General features: G+C 39.1%; 1 pseudogene; it reads right to left on the bottom strand.

Moving 5' to 3' along the window:
- Positions 1-2,096: 2,096 nt before the first annotated feature.
- On the bottom strand, positions 2,097-14,096 carry LOC123847789 (THAP domain-containing protein 2-like; annotated as a pseudogene).
- Between the last annotated feature and the right edge of the window lie 638 nt (positions 14,097-14,734).

Here is a 14,734-nt window from a genome sequence, read left to right on the forward strand (position 1 = left end):
ACCCGCTCGGGCTGGCGTTGAGGGGCTCCGCGGGGACCTGGGGACGCAGGAGAGGAAGGTGGAAGGACTGGCTGAGGAAATCGCCCTCCTAATGCCCTGTTAGAGTCATACCCTCTTCTCACCACAACTCTCTACTTAATGACGGGAGGCAACTGTTAATGTGTTCTTCATTTCTGTAGTTTTGTCAGTTCAAGAGTGTTATATGAATGGGATCATAAAATATGTAACTTTTGGGATTGACTTTTTTCACTCAGCATAAGTCTCTGGAGTTTCACTGAGATTACTGTATGCAGCAAAAATTCTTTTCTTTTTATTGCTTAGTAGTTACTCATGCTATGTATGTATCACAGTTTATTTAATCTTTTACCCATTGAAGGGTATCTGGGTTGTTTTGGCTATTATGAAATAAAGCTGTTATAAACATTAAAAAAAAAAAAAAATTCCCTCTCCTTATTCCTTGGCGGAGATCTGGTAGTATCATTGCTTCTTGGTTTCCCACATGGGAAACATCAGCGTCAAATGAGATAACCCCCAAGGCCACGGACCAGCAGAGTCAGCATCACCTGAGAACCTGTTAGACGTGAAAATCTGGGGCCCCATCACCCCCGACCTGCAGAGTCAGGATCTCTGGGGGCGGGGTCCCGCAAGCTGTGTTTTCACAAGCCCTCCAGGTGATGCTCATCATGCGCGCTAAAGTTGGAGAAGCGCGGGCCTAAGGCCGGGGTTCTCAGACTTCGCGGCCTGTTAGACTCACCTGGGAGTTTCAGGGCCGAATGAATCAGAATCTCGTTTGGCGGGGTTTGGAGGGGGAGGAGCCCAGGCTTAAGTATTTGCTTAAAGCCCCTCAAGTGATCACAATGTGCTGTCAAAGGTTGGTACAAAGCTGTCCCCACCCCATCTACTGAATCACAGTCCGCATTTTAAAAGATCCCCAAGCGATTCTCAAGCATATCAGGATTTTGGAAAACGGCTCTAAGATAGGTCTCCTCCAACATTAAGAATCTATGATGCTATACAATACGTCGAATTTTCTATTTTACAGCCTCTTTCTTAGAAGGCCCCATTTCTTCAACATTTTCTCATAGACATGATCCTCATTATGGGTCTTTCTCTAGTGCACTTGACTCTAAAATCTTACTTACAGACTTCTTAGCCTCTCAGGAGACCTTAGAGATTATGAAGGGCATTATACCCACTTCACAGTGGAAGTGGCAAAGCCCCTTCCAGAGAAGTGAAGACATATGCTCAAGGCCAAGGGAATAGAATGTTGACCCAGGCACTGGGTCACTGCCCTTTCTAATACACCACGTCAAAGCATGAAGAGTTACTTTTGTTGTTGTTGTTTTCCCCAGAACTTGTGATGACGTCAGAGATCCTGAGCTTACTTTGAGTGGGGTTGCAGGGAGGGCTGTGGCTGAGTGGAGCAACCCACTGGCATTGCTGCTGGTCTGGATGCGGGAGGGGATTGGGGGGAGAGAGGCGTGGCTTAAACCTTTGCTTCTGAGGACCCGGCATGAAGAAGGGTTGATTTACAAGGGATTGAAAGGTGAGTGGTTTCTGGCTACCTAAGATCCATTTCCTTTCTTTCTCAGGGAAGCAGTTTGGTATTAATATCATCAGCCCCCTTCCTCTTCCAGTCAAGGGACAGGCATTTCCACTGGATTTGAATCCCGGTCAGGGTGAGGGAGAGGCTGAAAACAGCAGGACTGGTCCCCACCAGCCAAGGACCTCTCTGGGGGCCACTGCCTGCGGGTTTCCTGACTTCGGGACTGCCTTGGGTTCCTGCCCCTTTCCAGGCTAGTTCTCCAGCTTTGCCAAGTCTGTGTCTTCCTCCTACCCTTTGGATTAAGTCATCAAAGTAGGTTTCTGTTACCCTAACTTAGATTCTGATAATATTCAGACTTTCCCTCCATTTTCAGGGTTGAGATTTTGGCTCTCAGATCACAAATCCAAATAATAAAAAATAATATAAATATCCTCTAGTCTATATTGATATAAATAATGAATAAATAAATAAATGAGGTAGAAAGGACAACTCTTTTTTTTTTAAGATTTTATTTTTTTATTTGACAGAGAGAGACACAGTGAGAGAGGGAACACAAGCAGGGGGGGTGGGAGAGGGAGAAGCAGGCTTCCTGCTGAGCAGGGAGCCCGATGCGGGGCTCGATCCCAGGACTCTGGGATCATGACCTGAGCCAAAGGCAGACGCTTAACGACTGAGCCACCTAGGTGCCCTTTTTTTTGCAGTTTTAAAGTCATATTTAGTGGTGGCTAATTTTTTTTTTTTAAGATTTTATTTATTTATTTGACAGAGAGAGAGATAGCGAGAGCAGGAACACAAGCAGGGGGAGTGGGAGAGGGAGAAGCAGGCTTCCCGCCAAGCAGGGAGCCCGATGCGGGGCTCGATCCCAGGACCCTGGGATCATGACCTGAGCCGAAGGCAGACGCCCAACGACTGAGCCACCCAGGCGCCCAGTGGTGGCTAATTCTTACTTAGCATCCTATCCCAACATTGGTACATGAAAAAAAAATTTCCTTCTAATAGAACTTAAACATATTGTCATGGACAGTTCTTTAAAAGTAGTTTTAAAAGACAAAAACGCAAAACACCTTGCAAACATACAATTTTCTAGCAAAATTTTTAAGTACATAATTCTCATGCAAGGCACTTCCATTCTTTTTCAAATATTAAGTTTCATAGAAAGTTTCCATTTTTTTTTATAATCTAGTCTTCATAATTTATACAGTAATAATGTTACTTCAAGTAGAACTTTATTAAATACCCAATTTTGGCATAATTTCCTTAAATATCTTTACGTTTGAATAGAATGAAGGATGGGCATCAAGTTCTTTGTGGGCTAATCCTAAAGGAATGTTTTATAGAATTGGTAATGTTTTATCTTGTTCAAGAATCTTGAAATCTTCCAAAGGAAAACTGCTTAAGGCAGTTGGTAAAATGTGTTCTGATGTGCCTTTAGGTAATATGTTATTTGCTTCCAGATTCTTCACCAAGCAAGTGGCTTTGATCCATCTTCGAGTTGCTCTGCGTTTTGTAAGCAAGTTTTCATTTTCTTTCTTAAGCTTGCTATTTCTTTTTCCAGTTTAATTATCCTCTTTTTTGCCTCCATAGGATTCCTAAAAGCATAACTATGTTCAAGTAGTACTTGCTGACTACTAACGTTTGATTTTAAATTAGATGGTCCTGTTGGGGTACAATTGTTGTTTTTCTTCAAAAGATTCCTTGACTTGAGTTTCATAGACTTTAAATGGGTACAAAAATCAAAAATGGTTGGAACATCATCCATTTTAAGTTGTTGAGTTTGTCCTGTTAAGTCAAAACAGGAGGCTTCAAAGTGCTTTGAACAAAGAAAAGTGTGTTTTCCTGGCACAAAATTTTTGCGCTAAGCAGGGGAACCCATTCTTTTCTTCTTTTAGGATCCAAAGGAAACCTTTATGGGATCTACTTTTTACATGAGGATATATTGTAATGGGAAGGGGAGAGAACCAAATGGCTTGATGCAGTAAAAAAGTGTGGCTGAGGAAATAGGAATAGGATGCTAAGTAAGAATTAGCCACCACTAAATATGACATTGTTTAGCTCAGTTGACACTGCAGGAGAATTTCCCTGTGGAAGCTGATGTTAATGTGCTTGTTGTAGGTGGCAGCACAGCCCAGCGGGCGCAGCTGGTCCGCATTTCCCTTTCCCCCTCATTCGGTGCTGTCTTAAGCCTCTTCTGAGGCGCTGGCTGCTAGGCTTCCTCCAGGCAAAGGCTAAGGACAACTCCTTCTTATAGAACAATTCCAGCTAGTAAATGTGGAAGAAATGAGGGACATAGAAATCCCCCATAAGAACACCACAGCAATAATTGCTGCAGGGAACACATTCTCCCTTCCTCTACATTTTGGTTCTTTTTATTTATTTATTTTTAAAGATTTTATTTCAGAGAGAGAGAGAAGGAGCAGGAGTAGGGCGGGGGGGCAGCGGGAGAGGGAGAAGCAGACTCCCCGCTGAGCTGAGCAGGGAGCCCCATGCAGGGCTTGATCCCAGGACCCCGAGATCATGACCCAAGTGGAAGGCAGACATTTAACCGACTGAGCCACCCAGGTGCCCCCTCTGCATTTTGTTCTATTCAGTCCCTCAGTGTATTGGAAGATACCAATTTCGTATTAGCCTAGTAGGGCAGTCTACTGAATCCACTGATTCAAATGCTAATCTCATCCAGACACATCCTCAAAGACACCCCAAAATCGTATTTAATCATGGCCCCACCAAGTTGACATAGAACATTAACCATCATAGTCTCCATAGTTTTGCCTTTTCCAAAATGCCATATAGCTGAAATCATACAGTATGTAGCCTTTTCACGTTGGTGTCTTTTACATAGTAATATGCATTTAAAATTTCCTCCATGTGTTTTCATAACTCTAAATAATATTCCATTATCTGGATATACCACGATTTATTTAACCATTCACCTACTGAAGGACATCTTGGTTGCTTCCAAGCTTTCTCAGTTATGAATAAAACAGCAGTAAATATCCATGTGCTCCTTTAACAAAGATTACTTGCCTATATTTGTGTAAGTCTATTTCTGGGGTCTGTATTCTGTTCCATTGATTTACTTGTCTGTTTTTTTTGTTTTTTTGGTTTTGTTTCATTTTTGTTTTTGTTTTTTTTTTTTACCAGTACTACACTGTCCTGATTACTGTAGCTTTATAATAAGTATTGAAGTTGGGTAGGATCAGTCTTCTGATTTTGGTCTTCTCCTTCAATATTATGTTGGGTATTCTGCTTCTTTGGCCTCTCCATATAAACTTTAGAATCATTTTGTCGATAACCACAAGATAACTTGCTGGGATTTTCTTTGGGATTGCAGTGAATCTACAGATCATTTTGGGAAGAAATGACATCCTGACAGTATTGAATCTTCTTATCATTAACATGGATTCGATCTAGTTCTTCTTTGATTTCTTTTTTTTTTTTTTAAGATTTTATTTATTTGACAGAGAGAGATACAGCAAGAGAGGGAACACAAGCAGGGGGAGTGGAAGAGGGAGAAGCAGGCTCCCCGCCAAGCAGGTAGCCTGATGCAGGGCTCCATCCCAGGACCTTGGGATCATGACCTGAGCTGAAGGCAGATGCTTAACAACTGAGCCACCCAGGTGCCCCTCTTCTGTGATTTCTTTAGTCAGATCTTTTAGTTTATTCCTAGAGATCTTATACATATTTTGTTAGATTTATACCTATGTATTTCATTTTTGGAGGTGCTAATGTAAATGGTTTAGTGTTTTAAATTTCATATTCTACTTGTTCATTGCTGGTATATAAGAAAATGATTGACTTTTATATATTAACCTTGTATCCTGCAACCTGGCTATAATCACTTATAAGTTCCAAATTTTTTTTTGGTCTATTCTTCCTGATTTTCTGGATAATTATCTCAGCTGCAAAGACAGTTTTATATCTTCCTTTTCAATACGTATACATTTAATTTCATTTTCTGTCTTATTGCATTCGCTGGGATTTCCAGTACAATGTTGAAAAGTAGTGATGAGAGGAGATGCCCTTGCTTTGTTCCTGATCTTAGTGGGAAAGCTTTTTTTTTTTTTTACCAATAAGTATGGTGTTAGCTGTAGGCTTTTTGTAGATGTTCTTTATCAAGTTGAGGAAATTCTTCTCTATTCTTAGTCTGCTTTGAGTTTTTATAATGAATTGGAGTTGCTATTGGTCAATGCTTTTTCTAAATCCATTAATTGGATCATGTGATTTTTTTTCTTGTTTTGCCTGTGATGTGATGGATTACATCAATTAATTTTTGAATGTTGAACCAAACTTGCACACCCAGGAGCAGATCATGGTGTTTTTCAAATTTATTCTTCCCTTTTCTGCCTTTTATTATAATTTGTATTCTACTTACATTTAAAATAATTACTGATAAAGAAGAATTTACTTCTGCCATTTTGCTCTTTGTTTTCTGTATGTCTTATAGCTTTTTTGTCCCTCATTTCCTCCATTACTGCTATCTTTTGTGTTTGTTTTATTATTTGTAGTGACTTTAGATTTTCTCATTTTTTCCTCATTTCCTCCTCCATAGATATTATCTTTATGGTTACTATGAGCATCACATATAGCAACCTAAAGTTATAACTATCTAATTTGAACTGATATCAACACCTTTATTTTAAAGGGAAAGAGGCCTTTTTATTTTATCTTTTTTTTTTTTTTTAGAGAGTGAGAGTGTGAGCAGGGGCAGGGGGGTGGGGTAGAAAGAGAGAATCTTAAACAGGCTCCATGCTCAACACAGAGCCTGACATAGGGCTTGATCTCATGACCTTGAGATCATTACCTCAGTTGAAATCAAGAGTCGGACACTTAGCTGACTGAACCACCCAGAGGCCCCTATCAACTTAACATTAATAGCTTACAAAACCTCTGCTCTTGTATAGCTCTGTCTCCCACTCTGTTATTGATACCACAAATTACATCATTATACATTGTGTGCCGAATAACATAGATTTATAATTACTTTCTATGTCTTTGTCTTTTAAATCCTGTAGAAAATTAAAGTGGAGATACCATCCAAAATTACAATAATATTGGTTTTTATGTTTGCCTACATTTTACATTTGCTGGAGATATTTATTTCTTGATATGGGTGTCTGTTTATTGACTAGTGTTCTTTCATTTCACCTTGAATGACTTCTGTTACTAGTTCTCGTAGACCAGGTCTAGTGGTAAGAAACTCCCTGAACTTTTGTTAATCTGGGAATATCTCAATTTCTCCATTGTTTTTGGAGAACATTTTTCTTGGTGTAGAGTTCTCAGTTGACAAGATTTTTTTTCTTTTAATATTTTAAAGGTATCATCTAACTGTCTTCCGGCCTCCATGGATTCTGATGACAGATCATTTGATAATATCATTGAAGATCCTTTATATGTTCTGATTCTCTCACTGCTTTCAAGATTTCCTCTCTGACTTAGTAGTTTGATTATGTGTTTTACTGTGGGTTTCTTTGAATTTATACAACTTGGAAATCATTGAGTTCCTTGGATTTGTAAATTCACGTCTATTTTCAAATTTGAAAGTTTTCATCCCTTAATTCTTCAAATAATCTTTCTGCTCTTTTCTTTTCTCTTTCTCCAGCTCCTATATGTTGGTCCATTTGATGGTGTCCCATTGGTCTCTTAGGCCTATCCCCTTTCTTCATTCCTTTTCTTCCTGCTCCTCAGACTTGATCATTTCAGTTTACTGATTTTCAAGTTTGCTGATTCTTCTGCCTGATCAAATAATTTGTTGAACCCTTCTAGTGGATTTTTCATCCCTCTTGTACTTTCAGCTCAAGAATTTGGTTCCTTTTTACAATTTCTATCTTTTTATTGATATTTGCATTATGTTTGTACACTTTCCTGATTTTTTTTAGTTCTTTGTCTATGCTTTCCATTAGCTCTTTATGCCTATTTAAAGCAGTTATTTTAAAGTCTTTTTCTAGTTACTCCAATGTCTAAAATTTCTCAGGGATACTTTCTATTTATTTTGTTAAATTTTGTAAAATTTGTTATTTTGAATGGGTCATATTTTCCTGGTTTTTGGGGTTTTGTTTTTGTTTTTCATGCTTGTGATTTTTTTGTTGTTGAAAATTAGACATTTGAATATTATAATGTGGTAACACTGGAAATTAAATTCTTATCCTTTCACTGGGTTTGCTGGGGACTTTTTGTTTTATTATTATTTAAGGTTCTAATAGTCTACTAGTTTAGTTGCTTTTCCAAACTAGTTTTGCAAAGACTGTGTTCCTTTTCATGTGCGGTCACTGAGATCTCTGTTCCTTTAGCTCCTATTAACTTAATGTTTTGGCAGAGTTTTCTTGGAATGCCAGGAGCTTAAAAACATAACTGAAAACAAGGGCGCTTAGGGGGCTCAGTCAGTTAAGTGTCTGCCTTCAGCTCAGATCATGATCTCGGGGTCCTGGGATGGAGCCCCACGTTGGGCTCCCTGCTTAGTGGGAAGTCTGCTTCTCCCTCTCCCTCTGCCCCTCCCCGTCATTCACATGCTCTCTCTCTCTCAAATAAATAAATAAAATCTTAAAAAAAAAAAAAACACCTCAAAAACAAGCAAACAAAAAATACTTCTTCCAATCTTTGCAGATTGGTTCTGTGTTGTGGCCTTCCTTCAACACTAGTCTTGCACTGAGCCTGGGATCACTTGTGAGTGAAAACTTAGGATCTTCTTAACACTTTTCTCAACATGCATCTTAATTCAGGCATGTATGTGGACTTCTAAATTGCTCCATACATAACGAGTTCCTTTGAATGTCTTGATTTCCCAAAGAATCTTCCCCAACTTTTCCTCCCAGGCCTTAAGTATCTTGACTGTTATATATCTTGACTACATTTTGCCCCAGGTGTTTGCAGGTTGTTAGTTCTCCTTACAGTATTTTGGGTCAAAGCCCCACTGCCTTCCAGTCTGAGTCCTGAGTTAGGTAGAAGAGAGATGAACACGTTCTGTCAGTCCTTCAGGTATCCTCTAGACAGGTTACGACAGATTTAAGCAGTGTATTTGGTCAAAGTCTGCTCTTCTCTCTTCACAACGAGACACTAGGGGCCCACAATGATAGCACAGGCTGGCAGTGTTTCAAGACTGTGCTGGGGAGGGATCGGACAATGGCAGGTAAAAAAAAAAAAAAAGCCACAGATTTTTCCTACAATTTTCAAGTCACCTTAGAATTCATTCAGCATTTGCTTTGTTACTGCAAAACTTGGACTCTTCCAGAGTTCTGACAAACTTGGATCTGAAATTTGTTTTTCGACATTTCTGTGTGGGAATACAAGGTTAGATCTGCCTACTCCATCAATTTCTTAATATCACTGTATATGTATTTTAAAGGACTTACTTTATTCTGAAATTGCACTAATTAAATATTTGTAAATTGGAAAGTAGGTATATTAAACTGTTATTTCATTATAAATTTTTAAAATAACAATGAAAAACATTAATTTACCATCTTAACCATTTTAATGTACAGTTCAGTATTGTTAAGTATATTCATAATATACTTAACAATACTGAATGTTTTCAGCTTGCAAACCTGAAATTCTATTATGCCCATTGAACAATAATGCCCCATTTTCCCCTCCATCCAATCTGTGGCAACCATCACTGTCCTTTCTGTTTCTACAGATTTGACTGCTTTAGACAACTTATATAAGTGAATCATACGGCATTTGTCTTTTTGTAACTGGCTTATTCATTTAGCATGTCTTTAGGTTCCATACATGACATAGCATGTGACAGGAACTCCTTTTTAAACACTGAACAAAGGGCACTTGGGGGGCTTTGTTGGTTAAACATCTGCCTTTGGCTCAGGTCATGATTGCAGGGTCCTGGGATGGAGCCCTGCATCAGGCTCCCCAGGGAGCCTGCTTCTCTCTCTTCCTTTGCCTCTTCCCCTTCCCTCTGCTCATGCTCTCTCTCTCAAGTAAATAAATCTTTCAAAAAAATAAATATTGAGTAATATTCCACTTTTGTATATACCACATTTTGCTTATCCATTGATGAATACTTGAGTTATTTAGCTATTGTGAATATTGCTACAATGATCATGGGTGTCCAAACACTTCTTTAGATTCTTTTGGATATATAACCAGAAGTGGGATTGCTGTATCATATAATTCTATTTTTCATTTTTTGAGGAACTGCTATACTGTTTTCTATAGTGGCTGCGCGCTGTGCCATTTGACCTTCCCACCAAATAGTACACAAGGATTTCAGGTTCTCCACATACTCAACACTTGTTATGTGTTGTTTTTCTGATGGTGGTCATCCTATTTTTTTTTTTAAAGATTTTATTTATTTATTTGAGAGAGAGAGAATGAAAGACAGAGAGCATGAGAGGGAGGAGGGTCAGAGGGAGAAGCAGACTCCCTGCCAAGCAGGGAGCCCGATGCGGGACTCAATCCCGGGACTCCAGGATCATGACCTGAGCTGAAGGCAGTCGCCCAACCAACTGAGCCACCCAGGCACCCCTGATGGTGGTCATCCTAATGGATGTGAGATATCTTATTGTGGTTTTGATTTGCATTTCTCCAACGATTAGTGATGTTGAATGTCTTTTCATAGGCTTGTTAGCCATTTGTGCATCTTCTTTGGAGAAATGCCTACTTAAGTCCTTTGTCCATTTTTAAATCTGATTATTTTGTTGAGTTGTGGGAGTTTTGTATAAATTCTGGCTATTAAGCCCTCATCAGACATGATCGGCAAGTATTTTTTCCCATTGTGTACACTGACATCTCATTCTGTTGTTTCCTTTGATGTGCAAAAGTTTTTAAGTTTAATGTAGTCTATTTCTGCTTTTGTTGCCTGTGCTTTTGGTGTCATATCCAAGAAGTCATTGCCAAATTCAAAGTCACGAAGCTTTTCACCTATGTTTTCTTCTAGTTTTAAGTATTATGTTTACATCTTTAACCCATTGAGTTAATTTCTGTATATGGTGTAAAGTAACTATAAAAATTCTTTTGCATGTGGGTATTGTTTTCCTGGCAACATTTTTTGAAGAGACTGTCCTTTCCCTATCATGTAGTCTTGGCACCCTTATTGAAGATCATCTGCCCACATACATGAGGGTTTATTTCTTGGCTCTCCATTCTATTCCACTGATCTTTGTGTTTATGCAAGTACAGTGCTGTTTTGATTATTGTAGCTCTGTAATACATTGAGCCATGACTAAGTACATGATTTTAAGTTTTTGAGTCACTTTATTTATTTTTATTTTTTTATTTTTTAAGATTTTATTTATTTATTTGAGAGAGAGAGAATGAGAGACAGAGAGCATGAGAGGGAGGAGGGTCAGAGGGAGAAGCAGACTCCCTGCCGAGCAGGGAGCCCGATGCGGGACTCGATCCCGGGACTCCAGGATCATGACCTGAGCCGAAGGCAGTCGCTTAACCAACTGAGCCACCCAGGCGCCCTTGAGTCACTTTAATTCTGTCTGGTGTATACGGTATAGAGTTGCATTTTACTTTATAAGCCAATCTGGAGATTTTTTTCTTTAAATAGATGAATCAAGGCCATTCACAGTCTTTGGTTAAGTCTAATATTTGGGTCCAATTGTCATTTGTTTTCTTATATTTACTGTGTATATCATATGTTGACTGTATTTATTTGTTGTTCCTTTGTAGTTTTTATTTCCTTGGATAGAAAAAAATGGAAGGTTTTCTAGAAGTACATTTATAATACTATATATAAAGCTGGCCATAGACACCTTTGTCCTAACTTTACATTCTACAGTTTGATTTGCCGGGTTTAAATGATACCTTTAACTCCTACCTATTACTTAAAAGACAGTCAAAGAGTTTCTTTTACTTTGTCCCTTTTTTCCCTCTTATTTTAAAAATTTCATTATTTCTGTCAGAATATATCATTTCTACCCAATATTCTTCTACCCCTTGTATTATTCTTGGGTCTACAAGTTACAGTATATTTAGCACCCTAATTTACAGTTTTCCCAGTCATTGCTTAATTGGACGAAATTAATTCTTTTGCAGATTTCTCAGGAAGCAGCACTCTTGATTATAGCATTACCTGGGGTTCCTGCATACTTAAAAACTTTGCTTTGACTCCTAAAGTACAGGCTGGCTGAATATAAAACCTTGGCTCATACTTTTCCATATCTTGAAAATATTCTTATTTATCTTAGCATGTTGTTGTTGAGAATTCTAACAACCTGATTTGACTCTTTTTGTCTAGACGCCCTGGGGATTTTGTTTTCCTCTTTATATTTGAAGTCTAATGCTTTTACTAAGATATGTCTTGGAATTGACAAATCTGGATCCACTTCCACTCAGACATTATTCATTTCTGGAAACTCTTCTTGAATTATAGGTTTAAATATTAGTTCTGTTCCATTATTTTTCTTCTTCAGGGACTTCCAATTATTCATACATTGGCTCTTCTTTGTGTGGCCTCTATGTTGAACTCTTTCTCTGTGATCCTTTTCACTTATTTTAAAAATTTTCACTCTGGCCTTTCATACTTTTTTTTTTGAATATTTTATTTTATTTATTAGAGAGAGATAGAGAGCATGAGAAGGGGGAGGGTCAGAGGGAGAAGCAGACTCCCAGCAGAGCATGGGACTCCAGGGACTCCAGGATCATGACCTGAGCCAAAGGCAGTCGCTTAACCGACTGAGCCACCCAGGCGCCTGGCCTTTCATACTTTTTTTTTTTTTTTAAGATTTTATTTATTTATTTGACAGAGAGAGACACAGTGAGAGAGGCAACACAAGCAGGGGGAGTGGGAGAGGGAGAAGCAGGCTTCCTGATGAGCAGGGAGCCCAATGTGGGGTTCGATCCCAGGACCCTGGGATCATGACCCGAGCTGAAGGCAGCCGCTTAACCGACTGAGCCACCCAGGCGCCCCAATACTTTTAATTATCTTTCATACACTTTCAGTTGAACCTGTTCTCCCTCAAGGATCTTGTAATCTCCAAGATGACTTTGTCTTTATTCCTCAGATTCTGAATTCATTCAACTCTTGTTTTCTCCCTTCCTGCTTTGTTTTTGGTCTACTTCTGTTCTAGGTTTTGTAGTTTATCACTTGAGGTGTTTTCTCATATCTGCAAGTTTTCCAAAGGTATTTATTCCTTTTGGAATGTATCAGTTTTCTTTTGTTCAGTTTCATTTTGGGTGTTAATTTTCATCAGCTGAAATATTTTATTTTTTAAGATTTTATTTATTTGACAGAGAGAGATACAGCGAGAGAGGGAACACAAGCAGGGGGAGTGGGAGAGGGAGAAGCAGGCTTCCCGCGGAGCGGGGAGCCCGATGCGGGGCTCGATCCCAGGACCCTGGGACCATGACCTGAGCCGAAGGCAGACGCTTAACGACTGAGCCACCCAGGCGCCCCTAGCTGAAATATTTTAATTTTATAGCTTTGTATGAATGTCAACTGCTGTTTTCTGTTCACTTTGATTTTTTTTTTTTTAAAGATTTTATTTATTTATTCATGAGAGACAGAGAGAGAGAGAGAAGCAGGCTCCCAAGGAGCAGGGAGCCCGATGCAGGACTCGATCCCAGGACCCTGAGATCATGACCTGAGCCAAAGGCAGACGCTTAACCAACTGAGCCACCCAGGCGCCCCACTTTGAGTTCTTAAAACTTTTGAAGTTCAAACTTACAGAAAGTTTCTTTCCTTTTCTTCTGTAAACTTCATACGACCAGTTATGTTGTAGAAGGTCCCTCAATTTAAATTGGCCTGATGCTTCCTTATAATTAGATCCAGGTTGTGCTTTTTGGGTTTGTTTTTACAAAAATGGCACAAAAGGGGGGCCACTGAGGGTGCCTCAGTCGGTTAAGCGTCTGACTCTTGATATCAGCTCAGGTTGTGGTCTCAGGGTCCTGGGATCAAGCCCACATCAGGCTCTGCACTCAGCGTGGAGTCTGCTTACCCCCCCTCCTCTCCCCGCCCCCGCTTGCTCTAAAAAATGAATAAAATCTTTAAAAAAACAAACCAAAAAATCCAAGAATGCCACAAAGGTGATACTTTGCTCTTAATAGTTATGATCCATGATAGTGGTCTGTCCCATTACTAGTAATGCTAATTGTGCTTGGATAAGGTGATACCTACCTGGTTCCTTCACTGTAAAGTCACTGTTTTTCCCCTTTCTTTTTTTTTCTTAAAGATTTTATTTATTTATTTGACAGGGAAAGACACAGCGAGAGAGGGGACACAAACGGGGAGTGGGAGAGGGAGAAGCAGACTCCCTGCCGAGCAGGGAGCCCGATGTGGGACTCGATCCCGGGACTCCAGGATCATGACCTGAGCCGAAGGCAGTCGCTTAACCAACTGAGCCACCCAGGCGCCCCTGTTTTTCCCCTTTCTAACTAGTATTTTATTTTATGGAAAGATACTTTGAGACTATACGCTTTCCCTTACAAACTCACCTGCCAGTTTTAGCACCCAAAGATGATGACTGCCTAGATCAATTATTACTGCAGTGGCTGCCAAATAGTGACTTTCTAATTTTGTCATTCTTCCTGTTTCATAGGTCGCTATTATTCTAACAGAGAGCTTTCCCTTTTCCTTCATGGATTTACTCATGGCGATACAAACTGAGTACACAGAATGTATAATACATGCTCCTAAATCTTGAGAGATACCTTTGAAATATTTATGTAGAAAGGTCATGATGTCTGTAGCTTATCCTCGAATGCTTCAGCAAAATAATAGCAATAATACACACACAATCACGAGTGTCAAGTCAAATGTGACAAATGTTATTCAATCTAATTGAACAGTATATGGCAGATCATTGTACTGTTTTGCAACTTTTTTGTGGATCTTTTTTCAAAATATAAGGCCTATATACAGCAGTTTTGAGACACACTGCCAAAACCTTCACAGATATTTGAAAAAAAATTAAAGTCAGCCTATAGTTTTAATTTACCAGCATTTGAATATATTCAAATTTTATTACCATTGTCTGTAGACATTTAACACTAGCATCTGTGCAACAGTCCTCTGAGGCAGAGAGCACACCACACAAATCTTACACACCAAGATAACAGTACCATGTTCGACAAGACTGTTTCATGATTAAGTAAACCAAGCATGACAAAGCAGCTGACTCATGATGAATGATTAGGACATAAGTGAACTGATCACATAGGGAACATTAAAGTAATATTAAAATGTTTAAAAAGTTTAGAATTTTTCCCTAAGACTATATATAGGCAGGT

The sequence above is a fragment of the Mirounga angustirostris genome, unplaced genomic scaffold (genome assembly GCF_029215605.1).
Source record: "Mirounga angustirostris isolate CCGP_5_RB_7025 unplaced genomic scaffold, mMirAng1.0.hap1 SCAF_2, whole genome shotgun sequence".
NCBI classification, from domain to species: Eukaryota; Metazoa; Chordata; class Mammalia; order Carnivora; family Phocidae; genus Mirounga; species Mirounga angustirostris.